This window comes from Caloenas nicobarica, chromosome 4 (assembly GCF_036013445.1).
Source record: "Caloenas nicobarica isolate bCalNic1 chromosome 4, bCalNic1.hap1, whole genome shotgun sequence".
In the NCBI taxonomy this organism is placed as follows: domain Eukaryota; kingdom Metazoa; phylum Chordata; class Aves; order Columbiformes; family Columbidae; genus Caloenas; species Caloenas nicobarica.
The window spans coordinates 70,047,633-70,053,632 of record NC_088248.1 but is presented as its reverse complement, the minus strand read 5'-3'; positions in this window follow the sequence as shown (position 1 = coordinate 70,053,632).

Sequence of the window (6,000 nt, the reverse complement as noted above, 5' to 3'; positions counted from 1 at the left end):
TCACCTGCGACCTCGTGGCCTTTTGGTGACCAAGGCTGACTCGCTGCTTGGGTATTTTTAGTAAGCACCATCAAGAGTCTCTTCCTAAGCAGCCCTTGAGCCCTTCCACTTTACACCAACCTGATCTTTGGTTTCTTCACTGCAGCAACTACTTTGCCGTTCTTCCAGAGTAAGGCAAAGGTTGCACGGAGGCAGCACGTGGATGCAAGTTTGCATCCAGAACCTCAGCTTTTCACAAGGTAAGTTGGTGAGACAGGCACTAGTCACAGAAAACCAGCCGTGCTTCAAATGCTGCCTACGGGAAAGAAATATGGAAGTATTTTCCCTGAGACTCAGTGTAGAGTCTGACACCAACATTATTCCTTTAAAGGTAAGAAAAAAAGGCAGCAAGTAGCACATGATGAGCAAACAGGATGGAGAAAATTCCTTTCAAGAGTGCAGCTGGGCAAGGTTTTCCTTCTTTGCGTTCCAGGCCAGTGAAACAAGCTCCCAAAACTATGGGAATTAGAGGCTATAAAACTGGTCACTGAATTTGTAGCAGCTTTATATTCTGTTCCAACACACTTGGATTAAATTAGTTGATTTTTCTTATTTGAACAGAGCTTCTCTGCATGGGGAGTATGGCAATTTTCTTCATTATTTTTTTAAATTAGGGAAGAGTTATTTCTAGATGAAGATGAGTTACAATCGCTGGCTCGAATCTTTCATTTTTGCTCCCTGCTAACGAGACCATTTCCCCCAGAGACCATCCATCCACATTACCCTTTTCAGTAGCTACAAGAAGCCCTCCCAGACAAAAAGCAGACAGTTCAGAGACCAACATCCAGGACTTATGAACTACTTGAGGCTCACTTTTTTCTGCACCATCTCCCAGTGTTCGAGTTAAGGGATCACAGAGTAGTTCCCTTAAATACACGTATGAGCTTGCAGAAGTGATTATTCTTGTGTTTGTATCTTCAATTATTGATTTCTAGCTTTCTGCAGGTAAGCCAAAGAAAGTGAAATTAATTTAAAAAAAAAAAAACACAAAGAAGAAACAAAAAACCAACCAGAAAAAAAACCAAACCAAAACAAACACAAACCAAAAAGCTAACACCAAACCCAAACAAAAAAACCCAACCAACCAACAACAAACCCAAAACAAACCAAGCTCAAACCAGCAGGCTTTACTGTTGCATAATAAACAGAAAAACTGCTAATGAAGTGACAATCACGAATGGCCTCAGCCAGGAGAAAAAAAAAAAAAAAAAAAAATCGAGTGCCCTGAGATTTGATCTCGGAGGGTCTCCAAAGGCAAGGGAAGATGGCAGGGGACACGTCCTTCGCTAATAAAACCAGGACAGTCCCCCTGCTCTTCCCATTGCTGACACACAACTCCTCACCCCCAGGGTCTGTCTGGGACGACCCGAAGTGCAGCCACGTGAAGGATGAGGGACTGTTTTCTCCAAACTGTCAAAAAAGGCTGAGGCACTTCAGAGGCGTTTTTCAGACACATCTTTTCAGAAAAATGGGCATGTTTAACACCTTTTATGGGACATCATCACAGAGAAGTTATCAGTACAAACGTTATTCAGGACTATTTCATCTCAACATCTTCCCCCGCACTGACAAGCCCATCGGCACCACAGCCTAATTCCAGCTAAAAACCTGAAATCTGCCTGCTGCTGAAATATTACCTAGAAAGCCGTCACCTCAAACACCCTCCCTGCTGCTGAGTTATTTCTTTATCATTAACTCAGCAAATAAACAAGTCATGATGCTAACAGTTTTATTGCCCTGTGAATAACTATCTAAAACTGCAAAAATACATAAATAAGACTTTCTAGAGTAAGACAAGTTTAGTGCTTGGCTTAAGTGATTTGAGTGCCTGGCACGGGGTTATTTTCAGCAAATAAAATCTCCGTAATAAATAGCTGAGGCAGTTACAGCTAAAGGCTGGGGGGCTCTGCCGTTCCCCGGGGCAGTGGTCCCCGCATCCCGGGCTGTGTCAGACATTGATGCTCGTGCGAGCGAGCGGGTGGCAGCACTGCTGGGACACGGGACACGAGCAACAGCCCCAGAGCTGCTCAGGGTGCCCGGAGGCGCCGCTGTCGGCTGCATCGCTCTGGACGCACAAGAATTTTCTCTTTTGCAGACAAGCTCGGTCAGAGCCCTTGGCAGGCTGGTGGCTGTTTGCAGAGAAAAAAAAACGAACAGAAGACTAATCAACTTCATACCTCTGAGAAAAACATGAGGGGTAGGCGGAAAAAAAAAACTTCAGACCCTTCATGTTCAGTGAAAACAAGAAATGAAATGAGTTCATGAAAGACTAATTGCCCATTTGTTTTATGCATGAGTCCCAGAATTCTTAGCACATGCAGTTACAGCTTGTTTTCAAATATACCAATTATTTCATTAAAACATCATCTTCACGCTTCCAGATTCGCTATAACAAGTTGTCTCCTCTTCATCCTTCTGGCCTAATATTTTGCCATTTTTTGGTTTAAGACCAAAGAGAACCAAAACCAAAAAACAAGTCTTTGCAACATCTATAATTTACTAACAGCTACTGAAACCTGGGATTTAGGATCCATCCTTTCTCCTCCACAAAGTAAAGGAATACTGCAGGGCTTTAAACACCTGTGTGGCAGGATGCTCTTGCAGGTACAGCACCACCAAATGAGAGTTTGAAATGAGCCTGCGCCTGGGAACTTGGAGGGCAAGATCAGGAAGGAATAGGGATGAAAGCTCCTTGAATCGTCTGATATTGCCTCTAATATTTCACTACCCGGAAGATACCCAAGCAGGCTACGTAAAACATTCCGTTTGTACACAGCAGAAACTGAAAGCTGGGTGATGGGTGGGGTAAAAGGTGAAAGAGAAAAAGGGAAAATAGCTAAAGAACTCTCAAAAGTAGCCAAAAGGATGCCCACAGAGATTTCTTCCAGACAAGCAACATAAAGCGTAATTCGGTAAAATGTTATCACGAGAAAACAGAGTTCACAGTGAGCGTCTGACTCTGCAGCATAAATCTTTGTGACAAAAACCCACATTTGAGCAATCCCAATCCCTCTGACGAAGCAGAAAGCAGAAGCCTCCGTGCAGGGGAACGGGGCGAGTGCTGCAGTCCTGGCACGCTGCGGGGAGATGCTCGCGGGGGTTGCCATGGAAACCGGAGGATGCAGACCCAGCAGCTTTGACTCTGCACAAACTGACAGCGAGTTCAGCTGGGGACGAGACACTGAGGACGCCGGTGGTTTCCTCCGGCTCCAGGCAGGACTGTGGGGGGGCTGGATTTGAAGCTCTCCTAGAGCACCTCCCGTGTCCCCTCCTGTGACAGGCACAGTCACACATGGCTGGACTCGATGATCTTAAGGGTCTCTTCCAACCAAAATGATTCTATGCGCCCCATTTGCCTCCTCCTCCCTCGCAGGTCAGACACACACACAAAGGTCATTTTCCTCACCCATCGCTTCCATCCAGGTTCCTCCTCACTGAGCTGCTGTGTGACAGATTTTCAGCATTTTTTGTGTATTCTGGACAGGAGAACTCTCTGGAAGCAAAGGTATTTTTTGGCTTTCACTGCAGAGGGGGCCCCGATATCCCACCTCCCTTCACAAACCTGGAGAGAGCAGGAAGCGCTGCAGGGTTTGTACAGACCCGGAACGGATCACCTCAGAGTCCACTGTATCTTTTACTTTTCTCCTGAAAACAGCATTAATCCAGAGGGAGCCTGTCACAGAGCAGAGCCCAACAGCAGGTGAATTACTGGCACCTTTTGGCAATGTTGCTCTTACCTTATTATTCCATTGTGCTCCCAGTACAGCATGCCCGACAGGAAAACCACGGTGGAACACATCCTTGTGGGTTGGAAAACAGAGATCCCCTTTTTCCCCTCAAAATGCTCAAGAGATATAAATTGCATTTTTAAAGTCCCTTTAGAATAAATTTCTACGGTTCATTTATTTATATACACCTTAAGGCAGCAGTATTTGCCCATAAATATTATGTAAGTTAATTCAAATGCAACCTTAAACTTCTGCGCAGGCTTCCCATACAATTTTCCTGTTATTGCACCACTGAAGCTGAGACCTCAGTGTCACGGAGTTGTAACATGGTTTTTCTTCAGTGAAATGGCATCCCAAAGCCGTGCATCAAGTCCTCTGGAAAATAAAACTAATTCCCATAAAACCTACAACAGTTTTATCTCGTACAAGGAGCAGCACAAATCAGCACCAGACATTTAATGCTGCATCAGAACAACTGCGCAGGCAGACGCGAGGAGCGCTATTTCATTGCAGATTTGTATTGCCCACCGAAAAGGTTACTTAGATTTGACGCAGGCAGATCAAACACACCTCACGTGTGAAGGGGCCGCTGACACAGGGTATTTCGGAAAGGGACACTTTCAGCCGGTGGCAAGAGATGGCACAAGGCAACGCTAAGGGACAGGCCAGTCCTCCAGTTTTGATTTACGTCCCCCGCCCCTTCCCCATAGGGGCGACTTCCATTTTCAAATTTAAACTAATTTCTTTCATGTTATTCACAAAGTGAGAAAGGCTTAAGGCCAGTTTGTTTGCCAGGCTGGCAGCTGTCACTCCATGTAAGCAGACCCCGAAATGAAAGAGCAATCCAGCACATGGAAGTAGAAAGTCCTGACACTTTAATTATCTGAAGAGATTACAAGATGAAAGTCTTCCTTGAGGCAAATGTATATTAGTATTGATATAGTCATTGTGCTTTTCAGTAAGAGAAATAGGAGTCTGTATTTACATAAGAAACTATAGTGTCTGAGATCTTTAAATATCATTTATGGAAATGATTCTGAATTACAGCATTTACAAAATAAAAACAAGCTTGAATAAATATTCAGTCCATTAAATAAGATATTTTTTTCACAGAAGCAACTTTTTGTGCATATTTATTTCACAATTGAAGTTCGTTGTATTTTTTTATCCTATAAAAGAAGCAATAAATTTGTCTTTTTTTTTCTCTAAAAATAAAACTGCAATAATCATTGCAATGTGAAGCCTGAGATTTAAGCCTGAATAAGTATCATCGCTTGCGCCCCATTACCCACCTCCCGCCAGCCACCCAGCCCCACGTCTTTCCAAACTCTGGTGAATGCCGACACTCCAACTCAAGGATTCCATGGGAAGGATTTCAGGGAAATAACAATAACAAAAATATAAATAAGGTGAGAATAACACACCGTAGCTGACATCGTCTACAAACACCATCATAAGGCTTGTGCATTACACATGAACTAAGTGAAGCTGTTTCATGTGATTCAAAACGACAGTAGTGCCGAACTGTTGTACCCTTAATATGGCTCATTAACACTGAATATTAAGCCACTTAACAAAGGGAATGTTCCCAAAAAATAAACCAAAAAAAAAAAAAAAAATCAACACTGGCCAGTTTTGCTTTGTCATTTTGAATGACGACCTTTCTTGAGCATGATACCGCAAACAACTTCCTCATCCTTTTTTGTATTTCTCACTTTGGAACACAGTGTGTAACACTGCACGTTAGGAAAGAGGATTCAGCGAAGAGCTCTTGATCTCGTTCCCCCTGTAACCACAGCACACGCTGTCTCGCTTTTCATGTGGCCAACTCAAAGCACGTCCAACCGCCTTTGAAACCTCAGTGCTCAGGGAGCTCCTACTGCAAATAGTTTGTGCGAGATCATAAGATGAAGCCATGTGAGTTTTACTTTTTCCTCCAAGTGGAGATAAAAATTAATCCCTGGTGTTTCAAATAAATACAAACATCTTCTGAGTTGTTAGCGTGAAGTAACAGTATGCAATATTTTACACGGTTACTCTGCCAAATGTGGACAAGTACCCTTCACTGGCTGATCATTCTGGAGGACCTTTGGGATATACCCTTACATATTTGCCTTTTAAAAACCATTTTAAAAACTGGATATGGGAGAAATAATTTGTCACATCTACTGAATTTTGCTGCTAAACTCTTTCAAAAATATGTATTTTAATATTAATTAATTCATTAGGCAAC